Source organism: Parasteatoda tepidariorum, chromosome 1 (assembly GCF_043381705.1).
Source record: "Parasteatoda tepidariorum isolate YZ-2023 chromosome 1, CAS_Ptep_4.0, whole genome shotgun sequence".
NCBI lineage: Eukaryota > Metazoa > Arthropoda > Arachnida > Araneae > Theridiidae > Parasteatoda > Parasteatoda tepidariorum.
In genome coordinates, this window is record NC_092204.1 from 16,753,597 (window position 1) to 16,770,788 (window position 17,192).

At 30.0% G+C, this 17,192-nt stretch overlaps 1 protein-coding gene across 1 annotated transcript in view; it reads left to right on the forward strand.

Annotated features, from left to right (window-relative positions):
* The window catches only part of LOC107437287 (tyrosine-protein phosphatase Lar), a 753,777-nt gene that overhangs the window by 151,418 nt on the left and 585,167 nt on the right, over nucleotides 1-17,192 (forward strand). Inside the window, exon 3 of the mRNA XM_071177245.1 lies at nucleotides 11,176-11,226. The gene's annotated coding sequence lies outside the window, so the exon portion shown is untranslated. The remainder of the gene's footprint in view (nucleotides 1-11,175; nucleotides 11,227-17,192) is intronic.

Sequence of the window (17,192 nt, forward strand, 5' to 3'; positions counted from 1 at the left end):
ATATATATATATATGGTGTCTCAGTTAAACGTTTCAGAACTCCTAAGAGGGGTAGAGTGCATCCTGATGACTCGAAATCATATAGCAATGCGGGGTTGGAAATGCTTTCCAGCGGCGGTAGATGGCGTTGTAGGAAAGTTCCGAGCTTTCCAGTGCGTTGGCCTCTTCGGTCACCCGGCTTATCATATTTTGCTTTTTATTTCTGGGGTCACATGAAAACGCTGTCTTATGGCACCCCTGTTGACAATGCTGAGGAGCTGGTTGTAAGAATTGCAGTAGCTGCCGGAGAAATTCGAGATATGCTTGGAGTATTGCTGAATGTTCGGATGTCCATGCGCCGGAGATGTGTTAATGTAATTTTTTTGAAAATACTTAAAATTGAAATCTAAGTCACTTGCAATAGCTCAGCGATGAGAGAATTTGGTTGATATTTGTATTTAACTAATTGAGGTGTTGGGATTGGAGGACTTGAAAGATTAGAATGATTAAATATGGAGTATTGCTGTACATTCGGCTTGATTACCATTAAAGTTCGCATATTGTGCAAGATTACTTTGAAAGGTGAACAAGCTGGCTCATTAAAAAGACTCTTTCTGTATTAGTTATCGTGCATGTTAATGCAATCCAATTATTAGCATTGCTGACGAAATGATATATCTATTGCATTCAAGGCTGTTATGTGATTCATTTCTGTAACTCTGAACAGTGAAAATCTGGAGTAACTCTTACTGATCGCTTGATGACAATAGGTTAACTTATTACCAGTCAATCATTAAGAGAGCTTAATTGTTTGTGCAGCTTGAAATTCCAATAATCGAACTTGAGATACCAGATGCGGGTATTTCGTATTTTTGCTCAATATGTTTCTCGTTAATTTCGACTAATATAGTATACGAATAAAAACATTGTAAATAGCCTTTTTAATCATATTGAAATTAGGTAAATGTAGAACAGTTTTTGTCATAAATCCTTCAGAGGTATACACCTCAATGATCCTGAAAATAACCCGAGGAACTTCTTTTTTGCTCTCATTCCCGTTGTTATTGTGTCTAGGTCTCGCATTCCCGTTTGATTTTGTTTTTAACATTTAGCTTTGCACAGTTTAGCCGCATCCAGCTAGTGTGCCTTAAAACGATGAACTATGTTAATTAAAGTTAACAAGTTGTTGTTTTTTCCCTTCATGCGGCATGTAAAAGATCCTTGGAGTGCCTTATTAGCTCCTGACATTTCCGGCAAAATTAAATTCCTAGTGCACTTTAGCATCCAAATAGAGTCTCGGATCTGCCATCTAGTGTGGCAGAAACTAGACGTCCAAATTAACATGGCCAACGGTATCTCACCCATTGTGGTGGTCTCTGAAAGAGTGGATACCACTTCTGGACAACGCACTTGGTCTGCTCATCGGAAAGACTGATTGTGCAGCTCATGGGAAATAAAATAAAAATGTTTTTTTTCCAACAAACAATTGTGTTTTGGAATTATTAATGTGTAAAAATTATGAGCTCATAGAGAAAAAACATGCAAAAATTCTTTTTTCAATTTTCAAACTCCCATTTCAATTTTAATGTTAAAAGTAGCAATTATTCAGTACTTACAAATAATGTATGCAGAGACAGAATGACTGAAACACACAAATTTTGTTTAAATAATGTTTATTTTTTTCTTTAAAACACAACAAAAGCAGAAATGAAACACATAATCTATTTATAAAAATTTGAAATCAACCAGCTCTTTCAAGTGATTTTGATTTTGTACCTACGCAACAAATTGACTTTTGTAACTAATTAGTACAAATATTTATATCTTAACTTGCTCCTCTTTGATCAAATCTCAAGCAAACAATTTTTTTTAAATAAAAATTTCAAATCCTGACAACACTCATTAGGAATAAAAAATAAACACTCTCTAATTAATGTCTTTGTAAACAATCATAATCTCACTCCTTTTCCAAATTATTTCCCCGATTTCTCTCCAAAAAGTAACATCTTTTCAGAGAGACAAATGAATACATTAACAAATAATTAAGTCTTTTATCCCAAAACTCCATTGTTTACAACATTCAATTTAAAAGTGAATAGGAATCCGACCTCACTCTCATTAACCCTGATCAAACATTTTCCCATCCTAGAAAATACATCCTAAGATCTTAATGATACCGCAATTTAAGTATTATCTCGCATTTATCTGCGTGGGAGAAATTAGCATATATCTTACAGTCGCATACAAAACAAAAATACATATTTTTTCCTGTAATTTTAGTTTCTTTTTCCCCGTTCGTCATTATTCCCGTTTTTCCGGAACATTTCCCAGATTTTTCCCTCAAAGGCAATTATTTTCCTGCTAATTGCATCATAAAAGAACGATTAAATATGCACCTCGTAATGAACTCATTTGCCCCTCCCCCCTCAACTGAAAAGAATGGGTAAAAACTTATGGGTTGGGGGTGGGGTAATGTTTATTGATGAGGATTGTTCAAGCGGAGTGAAATGCAGTTTACTATCTAGTTTGCCAGAATATTTCAGATATTTATGTAACAAAGCTCTTTTCATCTCAGAACGTCCTACATTTTAATTATGTAGTTTCCTACCAAAGCTAATGATCTGAAATTGCGGGTTTTAAAATTGGCGAGTAAAAGTTTGCAAAGTTTCGCGAGCGATTGAATAATTTTTAGGGAAGCGTTTATCAAAAATTATACTGGTCTGTTACGACACGAATTTATTGTTTGGAATAACTTTGGAATTAAAATTGTAAAGAGTTGGAATTTAGTAGGATATAGAATAATACTTGCTGTTAATTTTTGTAGTTTTTAAGTTGTCAGAAAACGCATTGATAAAAGCCTGTATCAGTTGTTCTATATGCACCACAGTTTATGTATTTTCAGAGTCAGTTTCGAGTATTATTTAATCATCCTTATCATGGTAAATATCAAACTAGACAATGGTGTAAAAAGTAACTTTTCGTGACAGTTAAAATGTGCCAACAAATTGTAGCATGTAGGCAAATACAGTCTAGCCACCGTAGCAGACTAAAATGAGATTTGCTGTCGGTATTTAAAGTTTTATGCAATAAAAAAATACACGAATAAAAGCACGTACCTATAGGTTATTGGAATTACGTTTAATTTTGTATTTTAAAACTTTTACTTCTACGTAATGCAGTCCCTGGCCATATTATTAAACGCACTATAAGATTCTATGCAGAATTATAATTGTCACGTGTTACTATACAGCTGTTACAACTTTGGCGGTTAGAGCCTCCTAGTACGAAGCCTGAGGTGCTTGGTTCGAATCCGGCCGGCAACCAATGATCATCTTTCTCACACATTTCCCTTTGAATATGCACTTTGCTCAAAAATTAGTCAATTCAATTTTTAATATATGGGTTTTTCAAATACAACTATTTTTTTGTTTTGGAGCTATTGTGACACATTTTTGTTAAATTTTGAGAAGCCCTATTTTTACGGTGTAGCAATAAAAGCAGTTTGAATTAATTTGTTATTAAATTTTTAGTTGTTAACTGTGTAATGCAAACTAAGTTTAAGTAACTATTTTTATGAATATTACGTAATCCAATAGCATGACACAACAAATAAGGAAACTAAGAAGAAAATCTAACAAATAATCTTAATATTTTTTTAATTACTTAGGCAAAGTAAATAAATTCTTCAAATTAGCAAAAAGTCACATTTTTAAAAATGAGCTTTTATTTATTTTTAAAAATGTGCATTCATTGTTATTTGCTTCTTACACATACGTAAGTAACAATCAATGAGCCTTAAATTAGTAACAATTCATGGCTATACAAGATATGATGTCCTTCACACGAAAAATATTTAAAGAATATGTCTTTAATAAAATTAATTATGTGTATGACTCACATGCAGTAAATCGAATGAAAGTAAACTTGATAAATTTACAAGATTGCCGGAAAAATCATAGTAACAAACCAGGTAAAAACACAGTATAGAATTTCTGGCTGTATGCAGTCCGGGTATGATATTTTGGCAGAACAATTGTTCAGGAAAGACATATTTCCTATTTCCTACCAATGCAATCAGATAAAATGCAAAACAGACATGCAAAAAACAGATAAGCAAATAAACAGATATCAAGCGAAAAATATATGCATTTAAATCTCTTAAAGAATAACGAATTCGACAAAAAGTCCCAAAACAAAAGAGACATTTGCAATATTAGGACGCAAGGACCATTACAAACTCACAAATGGCAGAGCTTCAAATTAAGTTAATTTATTGTTTTTACGTGAATTTCGATTTTACTTTTATTTGCTTTGTGTAGTTTCTTGATCCTACACTGAGAAAAAGAGTCTTGTTAAAACAAACAAAATATAATAAACTTCACTATATTTCTGGCTCAATGGGAACACCAAATATCTCGTCAACTTCTTAGAGGTAAAATTAACAATAAAAAATGGTTTCATCATGTGTAGTAAAGTTTGATGAATGCAGTAAAATTTTATAATTTTATCATGATACCCATAAAAACCCTTTATTCGGTAAAATTCACTTTTCAGTTTTGTATTTTTTGCTAAATATGTTGTAATAAAAACTACAATTTTGAAAAATTACCAAATAAATGGTTTAAATATCGCATATTTTGGATTTATTAGCCAAAATTATGTTTTTTTTTTCTCCAGAAATGACATTACTATATAGTACGGAAATTTTATCAAAAGAATTTTCACCGTGCATGTAGCGCTATGGTTGCTTTAAATTGTACACATTGATTTTCTAAGAAAGCCTAATGATATCATTTATTTATAAAAAAGTTATCATCACAAAACGGATCAATTAGGTTACTTAAAATCACTAAAAATGTGTAAATACTTTTAAGTAGCATATTTTGTTTTTAAATTTATTTGCTATTAGTTAAATTTTATTTATCTGACTAAACTAAAAAATAAAAAAAACATGACTGATTTTTTTCATATTTACGACGTTTCCCGTAAAACTAAATGAAATATTATTAATTCAAAGACTATAAGAAGCACCACAGCTGAAAAAGGAATAAAATCACATCTTATCTAGCAAACGACATCCCCCGACAGCTGATTGGGTTATTAAAAGACGTCAGGCTAGACATAACAAATACCGCGGCGTCTAAAAGGGTCCAATTATTTTGGTCTTATGACCAAATATGTCACTTTTTTAACACAAACACCACCTATTTTTGAGATGACAAAATTGAGAGAGTGAATCGTAAACAAGCAAAGAATTCTAAACAACGCGCATAAAAAGGAATTTAGTACTTTTGTTTTTCAGATAAATAATTGTTTCAATTAGAAACTTTATTTTTTTTAAGTATTAATAATTTATTCATATTATCTAAGAAATTATTTTCTTATAAAAAAGATAATGGCTAGTAAGAAATTGAAATAGCATAGCAAGAACACACAATAGAATTGACATAGGAATTGTTCCAATTAGAAATTTTATTTTTTAAAATATTTATTATTTATTCATTTTCCATGCATTTTTTAAGGTATTATTTTCGTAAAAAAGGGAAAGGCAGTAAGAACATTGCAGAGCATTGTAAGAACATGGCATAGAACATAGGAATTGTTCCAATTAGAAATTTTTTTTAAAGTGTTAATTATTTATTCATTTTCCATGCCTCTTTTAAAGAAATTATTAGACTTTATACGCATAATTCCTTTCTATAACAATATTTTTGTTCACAGTTATATATTTCGATACCGAACAGAAACAGACATGGTATTAGAGTTAAATACGTAAACCATAACTGTCTTATTGCTACGAAATTTCATTCAGATTTTAAAAGCTAAAGTTTCAAAGCATAAAATTTAAATAAATATTTACTATTTTCATAAGTTTAAAAATATTAGGTTCTTGGAAACATGTTTTTCTTATAACGAAGAAATATTTTATTGAATTATATCGTGTTTATTCGGCAGTATTAAGATTTTACACTCATAAAAATGTCATTTTTCAATACAAAAAACTGGTCCAGGTGAATTTTTACCTCCTTAGTTTTGAGACAATAAATTTGTTGATGACAACACATTTTTCAACCGCAGTGTTTATGCGTTTCAATTATGGATCATTTTCTTATCATTTCAGAAGCAAATCACGAAGTTAATCAGCGCAACGTCACAAATTCAACGTAACGCAACGCCATAAATTTCTTTCCATAAGAATCTAGAGAACCCATATGTCAATGCCAATGAAAATAAACCTAGGTGTTTCAAATCATCATGAGCGAACGAATTTGATAAATTTAATATCTCAGTAAACACACGAGCTATTATTCGCCTATTTGCATCAATTAATAATTTTATTATATATCCATTAGATTACCCAAATCAAAATTCTTGATGCTCCCAAATGTTTATGTCCGTTTCAGGGTGATTCCTGATGGTAGGACATCATTTTATGGTCACCATTATCCGACAATTTTCATTATGTATTCATGGTTTTGATATGCCAACAAACTTCCATCATTCCTTGATGAAAAATGCTGCTTTAATACTATGATGGTTAACCATCAAGAGAAGTTTGACCTTTATGGACCAATTCGTCATGGTTCCAACTATACATTTCCATGATGGTTTTTATTGGGAATTCTTGTTGGTTCTCAGGAATATACCATCAGAACAATTTGAGTTTTTGTATGTTAGATCATCATAAATCAGTCTGAATTCCTACATTAGGATGGTGGTGGTGCAGAATCGTTCCAACATTGATTTCTAAAATATCATGATGGAAATTCCTGATGGTTCAACTGGAACAAACCGTCAAAACAAGTTGTTATGTGGGATCATCATAAATCAGTCCGAATTCCTACATTAAGGTGATGGTCATTTATGTTGGCTACCATCAAAAATAAAATGGTTCATGATGGAATTATTGATGGTTATGTTGGTCCATCAATGGAAAACCATCAAAAATTTTGACTTGGGTACACTGGCCTTACAGAACGTGGCGAATCTTTAACACCAAAATTGCCAGATTGAAATTTTCTAAATCAGATTTGGCATTGATGTATTTTCACTACATCTTCTTACACATAATTTTTTTTTCTTGCTTAAGCACCATTTTTACCTTTTCGATAGTAAAAAAGAAAATATTTCGGAAATGCTGCTTCTCATTTTCCATATGTGAAGGGGCTCTAACTAAAAACTACAAGTTAGAATCAATCGAACTTTTAAAAATATCATGTACAAACCTTCTTAAGTTTATTAAATACCCGGTAATTCTTTTTTTAACCGGATGAATAACTGTACATCACATTTATATGAAGAAGACATAAATAGAAAGAAAACATATTAGAAAATTAAAATTTTTTTTTAAAAGAATATAGAAATATCAAATTAACAAACTGTCTCCATTGATTAAATTAAAAATTTAAATAATCGCAACCACGTAACAATATCACAACAGCAATATATGTAGTATATATATAGCATAATAAATAAACACAAAAGGGACAAAAAGAAAAAAACAGGAAGAAAATTAAGAAAAACAACAAGCTTTATCTCCACTTTTGTATTGATATATTTTGCTTTGGCTGTATTGATACAATATTAGAAAGCACTCTTTTCTACATATATAATCGTGTGAGCTGATGAAAATATTGTATCTTTTATTTTCCGGATTTTATTATTTTTTTTCCTTTTTTTCGGATTGCTTTTTTCTTGTTTTTGTTTTTTTTTCCGGTTTCTTATCATTTTTATTATTATTATTATTTTTATCCCCCCCCTTTTTTTCTCTTTGTTCTGTAATTTTTTCCATGTTTTCTCTAGATTTTGAACTTAAATTAAGCAAAATGAATTAAAATTCCTTAAATTAAGTAATTTTAATTAAATTAAGTAAAATTAAGTTAAATTAAGTAAAATTCCTTAAATTAAGTAATGTGCGAAAATCAGTCATTAATAAGCACTGAACGTATTCATGTAAAGTTAACTCGTATTAAAGAATGCATTTTTAGACTTATCAAAAACAAAAAGAGGAAAACAAAATTGCAAACACTTTTATTTTATGTCTTGGTACACCAGCATGAAGAGCAGTTTATCAACAAAGCTTTTCAATGAGCGGCATAAATTAAACCGAGAGAAAGATATTAAAACTTTACTCTCCATGTTGCAAACAGCATCTGGGAATAAAAAAAGTTGACACAGTCGTAAAATACAAAATATTTACCACACATTTATTTTAGAGCGGATTAATTTCTTCCTTTTTCCTCCGGTATTAAAATAAAATATATCTTCTCGCAAAGCCCCAACCATCCCATTTTATATGAAATATTACTTTTTCGGTCAATATGGTGGTTGTAAGAACATTTACTCATAAATAAATGCTTGTGTCTTCACAATCTTGTAGCCTTCCACCATTCAAGGCTGTCATTAGGTTTGAGGAGGAATTTCAGCATCTTTCCGAAGAAGCTCAAGAGAAGGATGCTTGAGAGGAGGGCTGGAGGAAATATTATTTCAATAAGCAGGCATCCTACACCCCCACGCTGCCTGTCTATTCATGTTACAATTTTCGTCTTTGGTTCTGAAATTACTTCTCTGAAGGGGTTGAAATCCTTGGGTGAATGGTTTTAGAAATCGTTTCTGGCAGAAAGCCAATTTGGTTGTTTGCCAGTTAATAGGTAACGAACGGATTAAGTCAAAACAGAGACGATGGGGGCTGGTGGAAAGGAGTGAGCAGTGGCAAATTTGAAAAGAGAGCTGTGATTTTCACTCGGATTAAGTAATATTTTATATTAATTGTATAAGTCGCATGAGGTTGAAAATTTGAAAAATGGGAATATTTTAACTGTTTTTCAGTTTACTTGATCGATATGCTTATTTGTGAGTGAAGTAGGAGTAGGTTTCTTAATAGTCAAAATTATTCGTCCTTTCAAATTTCGTCAAGATAATTTCTAATATTTTGACTGCCCTTAAGAGAAAAATAAAAAAAATGCATAAATAATTAAAGGCGCAGACCCTTTGACGTAGAATTTTTAATAAGCATATTTTTCATAATTTTGTATTAAGATAGGTCAAAATAAATGAAAAAAATTATATTTAGAATTTAAATATTTTATAATTATGAAACACAACATAAAACACCGGTGTATTTTTCTGCGCTAAAGATTAATTCCTTCAAGCACTGTTCACGTCCAGGCAGTAATTTTTAAAACTTGCACTTATTTAAAAGTTATTTAGATCCAAGAGAAACAATTCTTCATCGTTGAATTTTTTTTAATTTTCAAAATCAGTTATCGATAAATTTTTGAATATAAATGAAAAAAAAATCAAACTACTTTTTCTTCGGATATTATATTTTAGCGCAAATATAAGTCCGATAACATAATGGATTTTCTAGTAATTATTTGACTCCTTTTTTATAACTAAAAATACCTAAATGTATTTTCGCTTGTAATTAGAGCATCAAACCAACATGTATAAAAGGGACACCGGTGTCATATCTGTGTCCTATCTAGTTAAAAACAGCCTGACTGGTCAAAGAATATACTTTGTATTTTATCCACTCGAATTATTATATTGTTTGTAAATTGCCCCTACCAATAATTTTTCTGTTTAAAGAATACATGTCAGACATTCAGGCTGATTAAATCTAAGTACTAATACATATTACATAGTCAAAATAATACTTTGTCATTTCTAAACATCTGTCTAATAGGAAGATGAATAAATAGTAAATTTGTTTTAGACCTAAAACCATATTCCTCTTCACTAAACTGCAGATTATATAAATACGGAGAATTTACCATGGTTTGTATAAATGCCGCAATGAGTTGAAGTGCACGTTAAATATGTATACATTTGAATGCATACATATATACAAATAGTTGATCTTACCTAATTCAGGGGAGTGGATTTAATTTTGCTCTTATAAAGCTACAGTTTTTTAAATGACGTTTTTGATTTATTTTTTGTCGAGTTTACAAACTTAAAGAGGTTATATGCAACAGGAGGTTACATAAATGATGCGACATATTTCTAGGCAGAATTTAGGACTCATCAACGGGATTAAAATTGGAGAGGACCCCATAGGGACACTTAACTATCAATACATGTTAAGAAACACACGAAAAAGTAGTTTAAAATACGGAAGAACCCCTAGCTGCGCATGACGACATTTCTGGGTATGAGATTAGTGGTGATGTGTCCTAACTCCTCAAGAAGCTCGTTACAACATTTATGCGACTCCCAGTTATAAATACAGTTTTTAATATTCGACATTTCGGAAAAAAAATAGAATAAAAATGTCATTAAAAAACTGTAGTTTGTAGAGAGAAATCGATCCCAAATTTAAAATCAGTAGTATGAAAGATTTGATTAAAAAAATCTCACGCAGCAGTAGAAAAAATGATGATTGGTTATCTTCTTTAAGTTAACTGAGGGTTCTTAGATTCATACGCGTCCGGGTGATTCTCATAACTTTTTATTCATTTATTTTTCAATTTAATTTTTTTTTCATGCATGTTTATGAATTTATTTATTTTGTTTCCTAAGGTACGTAATGTCGTAAGTTTGGTTGTGATTATCGGCTAATGCATTCATGCCAAAAACCAAAAACACGTCAAAATGTTACTAAATGGTGTAAAATTACGTTCACTATCGAACATAAAATATTCAGTTTAAAATTATTTTTATACACTGAAAACTCGTGTTTGAAAGCTTTTCTACTTCCTTCCCATTTTCACTTCAAATTGCAAAAAATTGCTAAGTGATTGCACAAAAGTTTAAAATCAATGAAAAGTCAATTTACACATTATTTTTAACATGATTATCAAACTTCTTATTTACATGTGTATTTTTATTCCATTCTTATTTACATGTTATGTTACTTACTTACTCTTATTTACATGTGTATTTCTTTATAATTTATTTTCCATCTTTGAAAATATGTCTCATTTAATTCCAAGAGCTATAATGTAAAAAGTAATGTGCTGCCATCTACTTATTAGACAGAGAATTATTCTATTTAAGAAAATATGAAATTAAGCTAAACTTTTAACCACTGTGACTATATGATTTCTTTTACCACCATAATTTAATTATTTAAAAATTATTTTGTCCTGTTATATAAAATTGGCGATTATAAAATCTGATAAATTCCGCAAATTAGATAAAAGATGCTATATGATTACTGAGTTGAAATATTTAATATGAATTTTTTTCCAGGTATAATAGTTATTTGTAGAAAAGTGCAATGGATAAAAAATAACTTACGAGGTATGTTTATTTTTATTTATATAAATATTTATCTTGATGAAGTATGGCATTTCTCTGCTTAAAAACTATGATGTAGAGTTTCATGGAAATGGGTTAGTTACATCAAAGACTCTTGAAATATTCGGCTGTAGCAATACCACAAAAACAATACGAAATCCCATCCAAGCTTACAGATAGCATTTCAGGTTATATTCCAGCATTCTCTACTTTCAACGATTTAAAGAATGATTTCATGATTCAAAATGATAGCAAAAAAATTGGAAAGCATCAAATTGAACATGCATTGTGAGAAAGTTATCATTATTTGCGGGGATGGGTGCATTAGATTTTGTTATTGCGTCTATAAAGCTTGATACTCAATCTAGTGATGGTTTTTAGAACAAAAAGCTTTTAAGCTACACAAAGGTCCCATTATTTTATATATACATATGATGCTCCATCTAGTGATTTCTTTTGGAACTAAATACTTTTATCCTTGATAAAATATCATTATTTTATGATGCCCTTACCCCTTTTTTTAATGAAACTCATTCTATGCTGTAGAGTTTCATGGAAATCGGCTAGTTACATCAAAGACTCTTGAAGTCTCTTAGTTTTTGATACAGGTTGCTATCAAAAATCAAATGTGATTATCGATTTTTGATTTTACTCTAGCAAAGGCATTAGATGAGTCCCTGCGTAATGTTACTCTAAAAGTTTCCACCAAAGACTCTTAAAAGTAGCAAAGAATCTGTGAAACTACTTTTTTGAAATATCCTAATAGTCTTGTTAATTTAAATATTAATAGTCTTGTAAAATTATTAATTAATAGTCTTGTAAAATTCTTCTTCATTGCACTCATAATCTCAGATGTTACATTAATTTTTTAAGATTTTCAGCTCATAAAAGCGTATCAAGAGGTTCCAGAAATATTTCATTTCGCTCCCAAAAAAGTAGAAATGTTCAAAGTTTTGCTAGTACTTTAGAAACTGCAACCTTTTCTGGAAGTTTTCAACAACCTTGAAAATACGTCTCATTTAATTCTGAGAGCTATAATTGAAAAAGTAATATGCTGCCATCTACTTATTAGATAGAGAACTAATCTATTTAAGAAAATATGAAATTAAGATAAACTTTTGACCACTGCTGCTTTATGATTCCTTTTACCACCATAATTCGATTATTTAAAAACTATTATGTCCGGTAATATCAAATTGGCGAGTATATAATCTTTAAAAAGAAGAACATAAAGTTTTCTTGAAAGTTAGTGATGCTCCGCAAATGTGATAAGAGATGCGATATGATTACATGGGTTTCGATCTAAAGTTTCTGGATTATGTTTCAGGACTGGTTCGGAAAAAAATATTCAATGTGGCTATTTCTTCTAGCGTTTATTTTACCTCCGATACAGTGGAAAAATTTCATTATTTATTATTAAAACGTAATTTTTTATGCCCTTTAATCAATTGCAAAATTGCTCTTGAAACAAATTGAAAATCCTCCAAAAGCATAGTCTCAAAAATACGCCATGTATTTCAAATATGATATGTTTCTAAGAATACAAATTTAAAAACCTGTATATTAAAGAACATATAAAAATTGTAATTAACTTTTAGGGGATTAAAATTATTACTGGAGTATAAATCGAAATTATTCTACTATGTGTTACAATCGATTTTTTTTTAAAACTTTTTCATCATTTCACGATATATTATTTCGTTGGAAATGAGCAACAAAAAAAAGTTGGTACTTATTTTAATGCAATAATTAAATGAAAATATACTATCTAATCCTATCTTTTTTCACCCTTCAAACAATGTCCCATCTTTCGGCGATTCTTATTGTTTCTCTTTATAAGGTGGTTGAAAGACAAAAGCTGTTTTTTTTTCACTTTAATTCATTTTACTACTTAGCAAGTTTTTTAAATGGAAAAACTTCAATACAATACGGTTTTTGAAAGGAACATTATTATATTTTATTTAAAAAAAAATTTAAAATTACTACCTTTTTATTTTCCATTTCATTCAATCCCCCCTCCGTCTACGTTCTTTTTACATCAATAACTTTTGTTTCGGTAAAAAGCAATTAAATTGGTTTTGCAAAGATTGATCGGTACGTAGATAATATATCAAAGAAAATATCTAAAGATTCGTTTTAATTTTCTTATTGCCTTTGTTTTTCATTTTTTACTTATTTTTTTATTTATTTTTTTTTTTCAATAAGAATCTAATATCTCCATAAATATTTCGCTGGAGTAAAATAAAAGGATTTAAAAGAATTTCTAATTAGAATTATTTTTATGGAATTTTATCCTTTTTTTCCCTTTGGTCCAGTACCCCGTACGGCTATTAAAAGGTAAGAAAAATCTGAGTAAGAATTGAATTCCGAAATAATTAGTTTTCTTTTATTGACATTTGCTAGAAGACATTTTTCTTTTATAATTTTTTTTTTGAAAAATATATAAATATAATAAATTCTAGAACACATTATTTCTTTTTTAGCACCTATAAATCTACACAAAACATTTTTTTTAATTGCATCGCTTTAATCTTTAATTTTAATTTAATAAAGGATCTTAATTTTTTACGTCATGGTTTAAAAAAAAACAGTTTTCACTTTTTAAATTTGAATAAACTTCTTTCTGTTGGATTAAACTTCTGTTGGATACAAACTTCTTTCTGTAAGAGGTTTTAAATTTTAAATATGCAATTTATTTGAAAAAAACAAGCGTAAAAAGAGCATAATCGAAAAAAAAAAGAACGCTGAGCACTAGTCGAAAAATTGTCCAGTTTTCAGAAGAAAAAAGTAATTAATGCTTGGTTATTTTTTTCTAGAGCAACACGTTTTCTTTTGTGAGAAAATTAAATTTTAAATCCTACGAATTTTTGATTACTAAAATAAATCTTTGCCCAAAGTAGAAATTAAACATTGAATGGAATGTAAGGGAGAAAGCGTTTATGAACTCAAACAAATCGTTTCAATGTTGAATCCTGATATGTGCATTTCTAACCACAAAATGATCCAAAATTGCTGCAGATTAAATAAAATGCTAAATTGAACCACGTTTGGAACATAACTGAACCTAAACATATTTGAGTGTTAATATAAATTGAAATTCTTTCAAATATCTTAACACTGTGATACGTTAAACTATATTATCCAGTAACTTTATTCTCCTTGAATTTTATTTTATGAGAGCGTGGTTTAATTTTAATTAAAACATGGCTTACATTAACACCTTATTGAGATAGCAAAACATATGCACAATATTATGTTTCAAAGTTAACATATTATGGGTAAAGACACTTATAAACAGAATGGTTCAAGGTACGGATATTATGGTTTAATTCTATTTTGGTTTATACGGATATTATGGTTTATAGTTCTCGAATGGTTATGGGGGGGGGGTTTATGGTATTCGAAAATCGAATGCTTAATTTTTTCTTTAAAGCTTAAGGACAATGCAGTTAGGAGGCAATGCATTTTTCAACTTTATCTGTCTTATAGAAATTAACAACCAAAAAATAGCGTAAATAAATAGCCTAAATAATTTATACTGCATCTCAAAGAAAAACTTTTATTGAATATAGAAAACGATTTTTTTCATTTATTTTCTATCTATAACAAAATACTTTAGATTATTTATTAAAGTCAGTAGAACTTAATAATAGAGCTGCTGCTGCTGCTTTATTGATACTTTTCCTTCTACATTTGTCAATCATTACTGTCAAATGGTATTTGAGCAGAAGGAAGAATTAATGTTACTTAGTCCAATGATTAGAAGTCGGTACTTCCAAATATCCCTTTTTTCCGGAATCCTCTTTCTGCCCAGGGGGTCATCCTACTACTTAAGGAGCCTTGCTGACGAGCGGTCCTGCCAATTTCTTTACCTCGTTATGTCCCCTCAAGCTTTCCCGGGAGATTTGGCATTATTCCGCATCTAACGACTTCCAGCTCACTTTATCCAATTTGGATAGAAATCTATTTCTTACTTTTATTTCCGATCCTATGTTGTTTCATTTGTTTCCTGAAGAGGTTGCATTTGCTGAATCTCACCTTATACCGCTCTTCTTCTAACATAAGCTCTGCTACACTTATGATTAAGATTTAGAGCTAAATCCAGAAAAACGAAACAGAAGCATGTTTTTTTGCTATAATTTACATAAAAAATTTCTACTTTTGTTCACTTTTACGTATTTTATTGTTACACTATATTATCGGCTTTAAATGACTAATAATATAAGGAGATAAGAAATAGCTACACCGAGAAAAATGTATAATCAAATGTACCAGGATATGATAAAATTTGCTGTGTCTCTAGCGATATGGAAGCACCAAAAAGCTCAGTGGTTTTTACAGATGCACTTTGATAATAAGTTTGGTAAAATTGATTATAAATCGTGCATTTTATAGTTTCATTATAAACCGACCAGGTGGCCGAGTGGTTAGCGTTCCTGACTGCGGAGCCGACGGTTGCTGGTTCGAATCCTGCTCAGGCCATGGGTGTTTCTTTCTCTCTGTGTTCCATGTCCTTTCTCCTTTGTGTGTGATTGTGTGAATGTGACCCACCCTATAAACGAGTTTGTGGTTGTGAGACGTGGGCGACGCTGCTCCACCGCCGTGGCTTTGCCACAGGTGACCACTGGGTAGCGAGAAGAGAGCAGCAGTTCTGGCACTCCTGGCCAATGGGACAATACATCCCAAGTGCTCGCCATTTAAAAAAAAATAATAATAATTTCATTATATTCTTGGCTTTGAACGACTGTTATTACAAGGAGATAAGAAATAGCTATCCTAGGAAAAAAAATATCATCAAAGCTACAAAAATATGGTAAAATTTAGCACGTATCCGGCTTTTTGGGAAGACTAAGAAGCTCGGTAGATTTTGCCGAAACGTTTTGATAATGATTGATTAATGACTAATTATTAATGACTAATAATAATTAATGACTAATAATTAATAACTAATAATAATTAATGACTAATAATATAAAGAGATAAGAAATAGCTACACTGAGAAAGTATGAACAAAGCTAAAAACAGTCTACATGCTTATAGCGCTCCAAGAAGAAGAAAAAATCCCTCTGAAGCGTTTTATTTATTTTGTTTCTTCATATTTGTATATTTTTGACGAAAATGAAGTTTTCATTTAAGTAATATCTTACCACTTTGGTTTCTTGGGATTATTTATTTAATTGAATGTTATGTTAAAATATTTTGAACACTAATCATTTCAATTCAATTAATTTAAAGTTTCACTATAATCTTGCCAATCAACACAAATTTGCTGGATAATATTGCTGGTCAGAAATTCCCACAATTAATTTATTTTGATGAATTAAACAATGACGTTGCGTACGTAGAAATATTGTAGCATAAGTTTAGGCTGGGTGTTTTCGCTCTCCTAAGCCTTGACAGGATATTTACGTGATTGAAAACAGATGGCTAAGTATTTCCATGCTAATTAGAAATTATGTGGCTAAGTTAATAAATTTGTTACGTAAATTTATTGTAAGTAGTGTTATGTAACTATATGGTCTCATTTTAAAAAAATGTTGCACACCATTTATTAAATGTAACAAAGTTTTCGTGCTTCTATTTAAGTAATGTGAACTTTTATATGCCATAAACTATAACTATACGTTACAGCTTATTGTTATAACATTTGTAAGTTTTAAAATTTACAAGTTTTAAATTTACTAAAATTCCAAATATTTCCCTTATTTAAAAAGAAGTATAAGAGAACAGAGTATTAAAATAATTTCATTATAATGATTTTTTTTTAAAAAAAAAATTCTAATGGCAGGGACTGAATTTTTACGTTCTTCACATAGGAAAATGCCGGAAATGTTACTCATTTAAAGTTACCCAGTGGGCACCTGTGAACCTTAGTCACGGGGGCGAGCATTTTTTAGAAAAAATAAAATTGGGAAAGCTTTGGATTTCATCTTTAATTTTTGAAATTAACTAAAAGAAAAACAAATTAA